This window comes from Rattus rattus, chromosome 7 (assembly GCF_011064425.1).
Source record: "Rattus rattus isolate New Zealand chromosome 7, Rrattus_CSIRO_v1, whole genome shotgun sequence".
NCBI classification, from domain to species: Eukaryota; Metazoa; Chordata; class Mammalia; order Rodentia; family Muridae; genus Rattus; species Rattus rattus.
Genome location: NC_046160.1, coordinates 97472669 through 97487510, shown reverse-complemented (window position 1 = coordinate 97487510; position 14842 = coordinate 97472669). Strand labels below are relative to the sequence as shown.

Sequence of the window (14842 nt, the reverse complement as noted above, 5' to 3'; positions counted from 1 at the left end):
GCAGGTGGGGAGGAGAGGTGAGAGATGCCCTGTGATGGGGGTGGCGCTGTTGCCTGTGCTGCGTGCTGAGGTCTGTGACCAAATAAACAGGGAAAAGTGGGCCAAGCTCCAGCATCCATTGTCCCTGATTCTGGACTGTGAAGGGATGTGGCCAGTCACCTCCTGCCCCTGCCACCAGGTCTTCCCCACAGTTAGACTACATCCCTTCAAACTGCACACCCAAATACATCCTTCTAACTTTCTTCTGGTCTAATACTCGACAATATCGAGAAAGGAAGTGACTAAAAGCCATGATGAAATCTAATCTACCACAGGAACCATAAGTGAGTTAGAACAATAAGTAGATATGGACCCTGTGACAGCCAATATGTTAATTGGGACGGCAATAACTGGTGGTGTGACAGGGACCAATCGACAAGCTAGCGTTGTGTAAGGGAGGGATGCTAGAGAAAGGGGTGATTCGTGTCTTGGATTGGCCGAGATTTCACCACACACCTCAGCATGGCCTACAAATGAAAACTTATTGCCTATTTATAGAATTTTTATTGAATATTTTTGGGTTGTGAAAAACAAAACCATGGATCAGGGAACTCTATACATGACTCTGTCAATAAAACTTTTATTTACAATGAATTTTTTTAAAGCGTATTATGATATAGTGGGTCGGACTTTGAGTCAGGGTCTACAGTTTCCAGACACTCATGTGAGAAGCCCTGAATGAAGAGTCCAGACTGATGATCTAATGTTAGTTCCACCTCCGTGTGCCAGGGATACATGAGCATATACACACACAGATAGACACACATAGACAGACACACATGCGCACTCAGATGTGCAAATGTGCTCGTGTGTGTGTATGTGTGTGTGTATGTACATATATGTGTGTATACATATATACTGATACACATAAACACACAGAAACACACAGACACAGACACACACAGACACACAGACATACACGGACACAGACACAGACACAGACACATACAGACACACACAGACACACACACAGACACACACAGACACATATAGACACACACAGATACACACACAGACACACAGACACACACAGAGACACACACAGACACAGACACACACACAGATACACACAGACACATACAGACACACACACACAGACACAGACACACAGACACACAGACACACAGACACACACACACACACAGACACACACACACACACACACACACACACACACACAATTAAAAAATAAAACATAACCAGGTCATTGATGATCCCCTCTCTAGAACGCTGGCACATTTGAGTTGCCTCTTTAGCTCAGGCTAGGATTCGTTTGACACATCTGAGGAGATGTGAGGCCTTTAGAGCCCTTGGGATGAATGCCTCCGTAGGTAGTTCTCTGATGGTCTATGGGAATTCCTACAATCAACCACCCTCTCAGTTATGAGAAGCAGCTCTGGGATTTTGGGTTATGTGAGAAACTGAGGCACGAAGGAAGTAAAAAAGCTAAAGTTATTCAGCAAAAACTTAGTGCTTCCAAGAAAGAGTAGGTTCTTGTGGTTATTGTGGTTCTGTCTCCGGGATTTGCATCTTCCCAGAGCCAATTGTGCCCCTAGGCAAATTGCTTAGGATTCTGTGGACCTCAGTTTGCAAATCTGTATAGTGGACCGATGATGATTGTGGTGGTGGTGGTGGAGGTGGTGGAGGTGGTGATGGAGGTGGTGGGGGTGGATGTGGTGGTGGTGGAGGTCGTGGTGGTGGAGGTTGTGGTGGTGGAGGTCGTGGTGGTGATGGTTGAAGGAGATTAAATGAAATATTACTGTAAGTCCTATAGAACACCACCAGCCACACACTATGTACTCAGTCAGCACTAGCGACACCAGTGCTGTTATTGCCACCATCTACCCATTCATCCATACATACACTGGGTGTGTGTGTAACTGTCCTTTATGTTCATGTGTGCAGTTGTGCATGGATGTGTGCACATGTGCATGTAGGGCCCATAGGCTGATGTTGAGTGTTTTTCTTGATCAGCGCCACCTTATTTGATAAGATGGGATGTCTCAAAGATCCTGGGGTTTGGGTTTTGCCAAACTGGCAGGCTGGTGAAGCTCCAGGGAAACCCTGTTTCTGCTTCCCCAACACTGGGGTTACAGCGTGTGTGCTCTAACACATTGGCTTTTAAAGCAAAGGTGTTTACTGAACTCCCTACAGAGAACTATTTCCTAGGCCCTTCTTATTTTTACCCTAGACTCACGTCCGGCTTTTGGAGACATGGGCTGAGGACTCTGTTCCTACCCTGTGTGTTAAGCGACTCTTTAAGAGATGAAAGGATTGAGAGAGAATATGGTGTCAGGAAAAAGACAGATGAGGATAGGGGTGCAGGGGATGCAGGGGGTGCAGAGGATGGGGAAACTAGGCCCACGAAGAAGGGATAGCCCACCTTTACATCCAGCCAAGCTTCAGAATAGATCTTGACAATTTTAAGTACGCACGTGGAAGAAGGCTGGAGAGGATTTTCTTAGGTGCCTATGAGGAGAACGTGGAATACTGCTGAACCTGGTGGCAGGCGGGAGGCGTTGGACCTCTTTGTCTGGGTGTCCCTTAGAAGGGCATCCTGAAGATGACTTGGAGTGCAGGGCCTTGCTTCTGCAGCTGATCTTAACCAACTCTGACAGGAGGGCAGAGGCCCCCAAGCGAGGTCAGGACCACAAATCCTATCCCAGCAGGTGCCTGGTGGGGCGTGTGTGCCCTCCAGATAACCTTCAAGTTCCTATTGATTTCCTGTCAAGTCTTCCCCAACCCCCGACCCGCAGTGCTCCTGGCACTACCCATGGGCTAGGGGCTCAGAACAAGGACATGGATCAGTAAGCTAGCACAGGACCCTAGAGGGGGTTAATTTGGAGCAAGGCCCTTGAGGAGAGATAGAATGGGCACAGTGGACACCGTCTTCTGAATTTACTGGTTTGCAGCACTGGTTTTGAGCATGGACTGTCCCTTTGGGCATATAAAGCAATGACCATTACCACAGATGGGCGCTATTTATTTATCTATCAGCAGTTGCTCCAAGTTTGGTGTGTAAAGGTGACATCGTAGGACCATGAGCAAAATGCATGTAGAGATGGTAGAGGAGGAGACAGGCCTGCTCTCCTGGGTGTTCAGGATTGGGGGAGGGGTGGGGAGGGTCAGAAGTGAGGGGACAGCTCAGCAGTGGTAGGCAGGCATCTCCTCTTGGGGGGACCTCTTTTCTGACTCAGTTTACCCAGATCTTTTCATGTTTGTTCAGTGGTACCACTTGAACATTTCCTAGGGTCCAAATCCTGTGCTGGGTGCAGGGGCTCGGAAGAGACTGGTCCCTGTTCACAGAGGTTAACCTTTAGCTGCACAGAGACAACCAGAAGACGAAGATGGTTTTATTTTATTAACTAAAAATTTTTTTTGCTTTTGAGTCAGGGTCTCAATGTGTACTCCTGACTGTCCTGTGACTTCCTATGTAGACCAGGGTAGCATTGAACTCAAAGAAATCTACCTTTCTCTACATCTTGAGTACTGGGATTGAAGGCATGCACCGACATGTCTGGCTAAGCAGAGAGAATTTCGATGCTGGAAAATGTTATAAAAACCAAACTAAAATATGAGGTAGCAAGGGGTCAGGAAGGAGTGAGGTGGGTTGGCTACTCTAGATAGATTGATTTAAGGGCTTCTTGAGGATCCCCCAGCCAGAGGATCTGGGAGGAGTCTGTGAGGCTAGGGAGGTAGCATATGCAAAGGCCCTGAGGTCTGAGGTCACCTTGGTAAAGGTACTGAGATGATGGAACCCAGTGCATGAGGAAGGTGGGGCTGAAAGGAAGCAGGAAGGGTGAGTAGAACAAGACAGCAGCAGCCTGGGGCTCTATAGCCATGGGACAGGGAGTTTGGATTTATTTTGTGTGCAGTGGGAAGATCTCGGAGGGATTTAAAAAGGAGAGAATGTCATGGTCCGATTTCTGTTTTGAAAAGGTCGCTTGGGCAGCCGTGTGGAGGACTGACTGTGGAGGAACACGCTCGTCATGGCTGTATTAAATGCCAGACCAGATTCCCTCTGCTGGGGAGGGCAGCACCGAAGCTCGGGTCTTCAGCAGTAAAGATGGGGCTGGGCAGTTCATCTGTGGATGGGGATGGTCTAATTGGTGATCTACTCCTGTGGCATCACACTCAGGCCAACATCCACTATCCTGCTGGGGTTTCAGCAGAGAAGCATGGAGTCTAGACATCTTTCCTTTTCCTCTTTCCTCTCCTCTTGTCTCTTCTCCCTTTCCTTCCCTTCTCTGTATATTTCCCATTCTTCCTTCCCCCTTCCTCCCTCCCTCTCCCTCCCTCCTTCCTTCCCTCCTTTTCTTTTGGCCGGCTTCAGGAACTGCTGCTGCTCCTGTTCTATCTCCTGAATTCTAGGATCGCAGGTGCATGGCCATACCCAGCTGTGGTCTATTTTATTTCCAGGTATGAGTCACCCTATATAAAGTGGGTATTACTGCTGCTGTGTGACTATGAAAGTTGGTGTCTTAGGGTTTACTGCTGTGAACAGACACCGTGACCAAGGCAAGTCTTAAAAATAATAACATTTAATTGGGGCTGGCTTAAAGGTTCAGAGGTTCAGTCCATTATCATCAAGGTGGGAGCATGGCAGCATTCAGGCAGGCATGGTGCGGGTGGAGCTGAGAGTTCTACATCTTCACCTGAAGGAAACCAGGGACAGAGTGGGCATCCTCAGGCAGCTAGGAGGAGGGTCTCCAAGCTCACCCCCACAGTGACACACTTCTTCCAATAAGGCCACACCTTCTAATAGTGCCACTCCCTGGGCCAAGCATATGCAAAACCATCACAGTTGGTGACCTTCTATACATTTCTTAACCCAGAGAGATGTATTTTGTCACATCTAGGTAAACCTTGGGTACAAGTGAAACTAGTTTCCTTTCTTCCTAGAGTACCACTGTCCTTCTCCTTCCCATTATTTACTGGAAGGAATCAGACTGCCTCCAGTCTCCTGTCCTTGGCAGCCCCTTGACTTCAACCCTGAGATGCGTATGTCATCAGAACATCCAGTGGCAGCTCAGAAATCATGACCAGGTTCAATATAAATTCCGTCTTGCTTAGGCAGCTTTGCATAATAGCTCCCTGGAAAGTCTCCACCACAGGAGGAGGGATTTATTAGGTCTAGTGGGCTTGAACATCCACTGAATGGCTTGGAAATCACAATGAGTTTTAGGGTTCAATTTCTTTGTCTAATGTGACTTTCAACAAGGGTCACCCTTGTCCCCAAGTGTACCTGTTCTGGACCATCATGAAGATCAGAGCCACAGGCTGAATGAGTGAGAATGTCAGTGTTTATATCATACATAAGCCTTGATTAGTCCTCTTGGACATTTGCAAGGTACAAGGCCTTCTGGAGGATTGGCCTGTGACAGGTCAGGGCTGTCATTTTAATTGATGTAGCTTCCTGAGGTTTTCCAATGGGAACCAAGCTGGCTGAGTTAGAGAGTACGCCAGTGGATCCTCTCCGCTCTGCCTTTAAAACACAGTGTCCAAAGAGTTTTTGCCCTTTTCTTTTAGAGACAAGGGGGTACACATTTCAGCACTGAGTGCTTGGGGGTGAAGAGTGGGCTGAACTGTGTGGACCTCATTCCAAACCTCCTGAGTCAGAACGAGAACCAGTCTCCTAGCCTTGAACTGCCTATTGGTCTCTTTAACAAACTCTAGTTTGAGAGTCAATGCTTAGACACTGCTTAGTCCAGTGGCTCTCAGCCTTCCTAGGGCTGTGGCACCTTAATACAGTTCTTCATGATGTGATGACCCCAACCATAGAATTATTTTCACTGCTACTTAATAACTGTAATTTTGCCACTGCTATTAACAGTAATGTAAATATCTGTGTTTCCCCATGGTCTTAGGGGACCCCTGTGAAAGGGTCATTTGACCCCCTAAAGGGGTCACCACCCAGGGGTTGAGAACCATTGGCTTACTTGTTTTCTGAGAGCCAGGTGATGGCATTCCTGACGGAGGTACATTTCCTGTCAAGTGGGGGTGATCTCAGGTCTGATGTCTGCATATGGTACAGGTCGGCTTCTGAGGCTTGGAGAAAGAAAGGGGGTTTTAATGAGGAACACCGACTGTCAACTTGACCGGCTCTAGAATCGCCTGGGAGACAAGCTTCTAGGCGTGTCTGTGAGGGATTTTACTGATTCTGTTAGGAGAGAAGACTTTTTCTATATGGGTAGTACCATTCCCTAGGTGGGGATCCAGACATCCAAAGCAGCTGAGCTGGGACACTCATCCCCCTCTGCTTCCTTACCGTGTGTGTTCACTATGGGCAACAACCATACACCTGCCCCCAGGCCTTCCCTGTCACTGAGGGACTTCTCAAAGTGTAAGCTGAGCAAGCCACTCCTGTCTCCTTCCTTTACTGCTTTGGTCTCTTGTTGTTGTTGTTGATTTTTGTTTTGCGATGAGACACGTGAGGACATCAGTAGTTCTGTGACTTCCTGCTGGGGCGGCAGGCAGCTTGGATTCTGGTGAAGGAATGAACTTGCAGAGCTAAGGTGACCCCCACTTCCCTTTTAGGACAAGGGCAAAAAACCATAGGGGGCTGAGATCTTGTAGGACGTTTGTTGTCAGGTGTCTGCTCCTGTGTCTGGAGAGGCCAGGTGTCCTCTGGCCTACCCCGTGCTCAAGCAGAGGAGGGTTTTGACTCCGGCTTACCTCACAACTGACACTTCCATCTAGGCATGGTCTGTGTTGGAAGGCATTGACTATAGGTGGTGTGGCATAGAGACACGTGAACAGAAACAAAAGGAGCTTGGCAAGGTAACCTTCATCCTGACACAGTGTTGCAAGTGTGTCTCATTCCATTGGTGCGAGCTCAACCTCGCAATCTACTGCTGTTGCTAATGTATAATTGGGGAAGGGTGTTGTAGTCAAGTTTTAAGAATGTTTGGTATCTAGGGGCTGAGGCATATACAAAGGTTTCACAAGATGAGGAAGAAGGGGCTAGAATACTGGCCTTGACCGGTTAGCTTTTTATTTATTTATTTATTTTTTTTTTGGTTTTGTTTGCTTGTTTGATTTCTTTTCTTTTTGAGATAGGGTTTCTCTGTGTAGCCCTGGCTGTTCTGAAACTCACTCCATAGACCAGACTGGCCTTGAACTCAGAGATCTGCCTGCCTCCCTCCCCCGACTGAGTTTTGGGATTAAAGGTGTGCACCATTACTACCTGGTTGGGCTAGCCATCTTTGATAGACTTTTGATAGACAGCCCAACCAGACACTCGCACTGGTTTAATGCATATGGTTTGGGTACAGGCAAGAGTATAATCCTCTGGACTCATCTTCAAGACATCCATAGTCTGACTGAGTGGGAATGAGGTAAGGAAGGCAGCAGAGGACAGGGAAAAAAAAGTAGACTCATGGATGTGGAACCTAAGTGTTTTGGGCAGGATAACCTGGGACCCTTCCTAGAAGAGGGAGGATTTCTGCTAGCCTCGATCCCATTCAGACTAGCCAAACTGTGTGTGGAAGGACATGAGTATTTTTGTTGGACACACGGACAAGGCTGTCTGCTGCTTGTGAGCAGAAAAATCATCAGACGAAGATTAACACCGATTGGTTGCTTCTTCAATTTGTGCACTTACTCATCTGTCAACTCGGTGTGGCCGTCTCTGCCCTGGGCTTCGGGACAGACCAACAGATGCTTCAGGTGTGGCCTCTGCTACTTAGCGTAGGCTCTGGGAGGGAGGGGTCCTACTGCATCATATCCCAGCCTCCTTTCTCTGTAACGTTAGAAGTTCAGCTTGGGTCAGAAATTTGAGTGGGTTTCTGACCACGTCAAAATCACTAGTGAAGGTTCCATGTGGGATGTCTCATGCAGAGGACCTGCTCAGGCAACATCATTGCCACAAAGTCGCAGAACACAGGTTGAGCTTCAAGGAGAGGAGGCAGGAAAGACTAGATTGTAGGTATTCCTGCCTCTGTGTTCTGGGTTCTAGTATATTAAGTCCTTCTGCAGACCTACAGAATACTTTGTGCGACTTGCAAGGAATGCACAGGAGTGGGGAGCCTGTGATATGGTCCAGTACCCAGAAGCAGAGCATCACTGGAAGCCACTTTGAGTTCTGTGCCAAGGGGTAAAAGGCTAAGGGAAGGTTTGAGGAAGACTTCTTTTTGCCAGGATGGGTGAGAGGGAAGCTACGATGACTTCAGTCAGGTGGCTGCAATTAAGCCAAGCACCGGGTGACAAGCACTAAGGGAGAAATTATAGACACTCTTCCCTTCCCTGCTAACTCTGCAAGGCCTCTAAACCGCGGACTTCCTTATGCGTCTGACACTGAGAACTGAGCACACGTATGGGGTATATGGGTTGTGGCCCAAGTGGAAATGCCTCCTCCCCTGGGCCAGTGGGAATGGGGTTGTCGGATAAAACATAGCACAGCTTCCTGGATGCCGACTGTGTACCAGGTTCTGTGCTGGATGTTGGGAATGCCTCAGGTTCAAGTCCAGGATTTAGGGGATGCTGGCCCTCCTGACTGAGGTCACCTCCCTCACCCTGGAGCCTGTGTCCCCGGGAAATGGTCACTGCTCAACATGAGCAGCTGTGTGCTGCAGCTCCATCAATACATTCTCTGTTCTCTTGGGGTTCACAGTCCAGTGGACCCCAACCTTCAACACTCCAGGGAAGACATGCTAAACATTGAGTTTATGTTTAAATTGATAGTGATAGTGCTGATGTTTTGGATGTAAGAAAATGACTGGGGAGAAAGGGTTTTGGAAGCTCTCTCTCTCCCACCCCAGTAGCTTTTTTTTTTTTTGTTTGAAATATCTGTCATTCACTGGCTGTCCTGCCTGTTGTAATGAAATACCATAGATGACTAGCTCAAGCAACATTTATTTCTTGCTTCTGTAGGTTTCAAGTTGGAGATCAGGGTGCCAGCAAGGTCAAGTTCCCAATAGGGCTCTTTTTCTGGCTTATTAAGTGTGGTGGACTTCTTGTATTGTGTCCTCAAGTATGTATATATGGGGATGAATATTTAACTTTTCACGTTTTGAGGTGGGGTTCTCCCAGGCTGGCCTCAGATTTGGCCTACCGCCAAACATGACTTTGAATTTCTGCTCTGCCAGCCTTTGCTTGGGATTAGAAGCTTTTGCCACTGTGCCCAGCATTTTTTTAATGCAGGTTCTGGGGATTGAACTCAGGCCCTTGTGCTTATAAGACAGGCATTCACCAGGGCTAAACTATCCCCTCAGCCCATTCTGTTTATTCTTTCCTTAACTTAGCATCCAATTCTTCGGGCACCACCCTCACGACCTAATTACTTTTAAAGGCTCCATGGCTCTATATCTCCAGATACCATCGATCAGGTCGGGACGTTAGCTTTTCTTTGCATGTGGGGTGACGTAATTCAGTCTGACCTAGTGGTTAGCTTTTCTTTCAAGGGCTGTGTTCTAAAAGCAGCACAAAATCAAGGGATGTGAAATGGTTCCCTTCCCTTGTCAAAAACTGTCCAAAGCTTTCAAGGGCTTATCCCAAGCTAAGTGAGAAGAGAGAGCTTTCCATGCCACAGTTACACACGTTAACATGCTACAGTTACACATGCTAACATGCCACAGTTAAATGTGCTAACATATCATAGTTATACATGCTAACACGCCACAGTTTTATGTGCTAACATGCCACAGTTACACATGCTAACATGCCACAGTTAAACGTGCTAACATATCATAGTTATACATGCTAACATGCCAGAGTTATATGTGCTAACATGCCACAGTTACACATGCTAACATGCCACAGTTACAGTGCTAACATGTCATGGTTACACATGCTAACATGTCATGGTTACACATGCTAACATGTCATGGTTACACACACTAACATGTCACAGCTACACATGCTAACATGCCACAGTTACACACACTAACATGCAAAGAGCAGGGTGCTAGTACACTGGAGATGAGTTCAATGTGTGTTCGTGGCTGGGAGAGGTGGGTGGGTGAGACTATGGTGCGGGCAGGGTGCTGGGCAGAGGCACCACAGAGGGGTGGAAGGGATCAAACATGTCACCAGCCAGGGCTGCTCAAATCCTGCTTACCTCTTACAGGCACAGACAGTAGGCCAAGCTTGTCCTGCTGTAACAGCAAGAGGGGACCTGAGAGACATGAGAGAATAGACAAGAACTCTGGAAAGTGACACAACTCATGCCAGATGGGGTGAGGGCAGGAGATGAGCCTTAGGCCAATGGCTACGTGGGTGGGGAGTAGTGACCCCTTCTTTGCTTCCCCCCCCAAAGAATGAGAACTGGGGAGGGAAGAGGCTCTTGGCAGAATATGAGGAATTTGGTATTTGAACACCCTCCCCTTCCCCTACTGGAGACAGAGATGGGCTATGTAGCCCAGGGTGGCCTTGAACTTGTAATCCTTTTTGCTTGCATTACATAGATCCTGGGATTGTAGGCACATTCCATCATGCCTGGATGGGCATGCATTTGAAGTATGACGTGACACACGTCCTTAGTTATGAGCAGGGACAATCAGGACGAGTGTCTGCTTGGAAGGTTGGACCTGGGCATGATCTCAAGGTGGGGACAGGAGGTTGAGCCAGTGACTAAGTTCTCTAGAATAGGAGGTTGGATGAGGAGCAGAGAGCCCTCCAGGCCCCGGAATTCATCTCCCTACAGACACGCTTGAGAAACGTGTCTTGAGAGGAACATTCAGTTTTCAGAGCTAGACTGGGCCTCTCTGTCCATTTGTGACCAGACTCTCACCCCTTACAAAGCTCTCTAGAGCCCGGCAGCTGGTGTTCCAAACTAGAAGGCTTTTCAGAGCCCAGCGACGTCTTGCCTTTCTGTTTCTGATTGCAGCCTTTAGTGGCCTGGGGTCAATTCTTGATGAGGACATCACTCTAACCTGCCTGGTGCCAGCTTCCTCAGGCCCAAGACATCAATCATGCTTTGGTAATCTAGCCCCCATGGTCTGGTAAAGACAGGTGATGGCTGAGGCTGGTCCATGCCTGCTCCAGCCTGGGGCATGCTGGTCACAACTCCACACAATGAGTCATTTGCTGCCAGCCTGTCCCTGCTCCTTCTGCCCACCATGGCTTTAATGCAAATGTCACCCGAGGGGTGAGATTCTTTCCTCTTGGGACTTTGTATTTATTTATTTATAAACGCCATATTGGAAAGGACATTTGTCCTCTCTTCTGTTTAAATTGCTTTCCACAGGTTTGGGAGACCTGGCCATTGATTTTCTCTTAGAGTGTGCAGAAAGCCCTGTGAAGATTTTGGCTAATTAACTTTCAGAGAAGTGCCACTTAAGTTTATCCAAGAGGTTGACTTCCCCCCCCCTCCCATATCTTCAAAAATGGCTTTAACTTTTGTTTTCAAATTGCTGCCAGTGCCCGGTTTGTTTAAAAATGACTTCCCTGGAACTCGATGATGCTCTAGAGGCTGTGGGATGTCCCCTTTTGGGGCACAGTGGGTTAGAGGCGCCTGCTGTGTAAGCCAGGCTACCTGAGTTCAGTCCCTGGAACCCATGCAAAGGCAGAAGGCAAGAACTCTGACACCGCTCTGTATTTGATATTTATCAGAAGTTTCATTCATTCATACAAAGGTTTCACTTTTGAAACTACACATTTCCCCCAGCATGTCTGTTAGTACTGACCTGCGTTCTCAGTGTGGAAAGGACTTAAGATCAAGTCTGTTTGCACTGGGTCACGGCTTTCTTTGCCTGTCTCCTCCATTCCGTGTGAGGCATGGACGTCAGCCAACTTCACTATTTGTTCTTAGTAAGCTCGCTTTCTTGTGTGGACCAAAGCTGTTCAGAGTGAAGAGCGTGGCAGGGAAGTCCACCTTGAAGTCTCACTGTGGGTTTCTTTGGCTTCCAGAAGTCTATCTGGAAGAAGGAAAAGCCGGTTTCCTCCAAGACGTGAATTTTACTGTGCGTTTTGGACTTGATTTTATGTCCCCATTTCCCCCTACCCCCAGAATTTCCGAGATTGAACTAGTTAACTTTTTTTAAAAGATCATTGGGTGAGCCTAGATCAGTGGTGGTACATACCTGTAGTCTTGGCTCTTGGGAGGCTGAGGCAGGACCATGGGCTACATGGTAAGATCCCGTTTAACACAAACAATTGACTATGGGAAACCATGTCGTCTTGTATTCTGCTCAGTTCCCATCAATATGGTGTGGGTGGTTGCAGCTGGAGACCCTGGACAGGCTGTGTCATCTTGCGTGGGTTGAACTGCCAGTCCTCTGAGATGCTTTGCTTCAGTTGGGAGAGCCATTCAGGCTGACGTAGCACAGGCAAACCCTTTGTCGAAAATGTTCTTCACTTTTGATCAATCTCATGGCCCTTGTTAGTATCTTTGATTACATCGGATTATGTGCTATTCCATTTTATAGCATTTTAATGGGCTTTCAACTCCCCTCCCCAGTTCATTTCCAGCTGTGTGGTTATTAAGATTTGATGGTAGTTTGATTTTGTAACTGCCAGGACACCTTCTGTGCGTGCTAGCCTTTCTGTGAGAGTACCAGGATCTTCAGAGGTGAAGAGTGAGAGGAGCCTTGTTTGTTTCCCAGAGGCTTGCCAACAATTAAATGGCAACACACGGAACCTCATAACCTCCCATGGCTCTATTCCCCAGTTGTAAGATGCTTGTTTTAAATCCTTTGGTTGGGGGCTGGTGAGATGACCCAGTGGATAAAGGGTATTGCTGAGCAAGCCTGCCGACCTCAGTTCCATCCTCGTTGGAGGGACAGAGCTGCTTCTGCAAAGCTGACCCCTGACCTCCACACAGTGCCCTGCCCCCACACTCACACACTAGTAATGGTAATGGTAAATCTTTAGTAGAACCTGACCCCATTGACTTAAAAAAAAAAAAAAAAAAAAAAAAAAAAGGACAGGACAGAAAGGTTTGCTTCAAACCTTGGTTTCTAGCAAACAGTGTGGAATGTGCTGTAATTAGAAATCTTGCTGCTGGGATTGTGAAATGGCCCAGCCACTGTGAAAAACAGAAAGATAGTTTTAAAAAAGAGAGGAAAAAAAAAACCAGGGAAAGGAAATCTGAATTTCCATATGGTTTATCAAATCCACTCTTGGGGCTGAACTCAAAATAATTGAAAGTAGAGGCTTGATATTTGTACCTGTATGGCCGCAGGATACTGAGATGTACTTCTATAGACAGTATAGATATATTCATAGTGACTATGGCATGAAAGCAATCCAGGACTTCATTGACCAATGAGCCAACAGTATGGGATATAGAAATAGACATAGTCTAAAACAGATGGGCATTCTGACGTATATTACAGCATGGATGGATCTAGAATGCTGTAATATGCTAAGTGCAATATGCCGTCCTCAAAAGATCCAAATTATATGAAGTACTTGGACAGTCAGAATGATCGAGGCAGGCAGAGTGGTGGTAGGCAGGACTAGGGAAAGGAGGAAGAGAGAATTACTGATTAATGCTTGTTAGCTCCTGCTTTTTAGGGATGAAGAGTCCTGGAAATGCACGGTGGTGGCTGTTGTACAACATAAGAGCTCTTGATACCTGTTATGGTTTGAGTGTAGTTATTACCCACAGGTCCCTGAGTTTGGACACTTGGTCCCAAGGTCGGGGTGTGTTTTGGTTGCTGTACAACCTCTGGGCGGAAAGGACTGGCCAGAGGAAATGGATTTCTGTTGGGGAAGATATTTTAACGTTGCTTCAAATGATTTAGTTATCCAATTTGTCCTCACAAATCTCTGTGGCTCCTCCCCTTTCCTGCCTCCGTGTCCCTCCCCTTCTTGCCTCCATGTCCATGTCCCTCCCCTTCCTCCCTTTCTGTTCATGTCCCGCCCCTTCCTGCCTCCATGACCCTCCCCTTCCTGCCTCCATGCTTTTCCATCCACAAGGCTCAAGTTCACCAGCCCGGGCTTGGGTTGTATTTGGGTTTCTTTATTAGCTTTTGTCTTGGATGGCCCTGTGTTTTATATGTTGGGTATTTTCTCTCATTGTTTTATCTGCTCAATTATATCATTGTTAAGGTTTTGTGGGTTTGTTTGTTTTTTTGCCTTGACATTATGTTTAGAGAGAAACACCATCACTTGTCCAAGAATACCAAAGATTCACAGACATAAAACTAACTGTTTAAATCAAATCACCAGCCTGCAAATCAGGATAGACTTTTATTTTTGGCTTCAACTTTGGGCATTGACTTGCTTTGAGTTGTTTTATCGTCGTCGTCATCGTCATCATCATTATATTAATTTTTTAGTTAAAATGTGTGTGTGTGTGTGTGTGTGTGTGTGTGTGTGTGTGTGTGTGTATCTGTGTGTTTATGCCACATATGTGCTTGCCTGTAGAGACCAGAAGAGGACATTAAGTCCCTTGGAGCTGGAGTTATGGGTGGTTTGAGCACCTGACCTAGATGCAAGGAACCAAACTCAGGTCCTCCATAAGAGAGAGCAGTGAGTGCCCTTAATATCTGTGCCTCCTTTCTGGCCTCACTGTTATTTGTTGATAGTTTTATACACAGAACACATTCTCATTTCTCTTACTACCACCTGTCTTATAGCTTGCTTACCCACATCAGCCTTCCATATACGAGTTCCTGTCTCACAATCATGTCTCTTTGATTTGTGACCTACTGTATTTAACCACGGCTGTGTGACCATGGGTGTGGGGCTCTGCACTGAGGGCCCAGTGGACTCTGTGGTAGGCATACAATTAAAAGACACAGTGACTTCCTTTCCATCCCTCAGCAATTTCGGTGTGTGTGGGGTGTCACACCCCATTTTAAATACCTCTCTTACCTTGTTTTTTGGCCAGAGAAAGTTATTTATCTTAAGCTGTGGG

General features: G+C 47.0%; 1 protein-coding gene across 4 annotated transcripts in view; it reads left to right on the top strand.

The window, feature by feature from the left end:
• The window catches only part of Dpf3 (double PHD fingers 3), a 274033-nt gene that overhangs the window by 103888 nt on the left and 155303 nt on the right, over positions 1–14842 (top strand). The window lies entirely within an intron of this gene.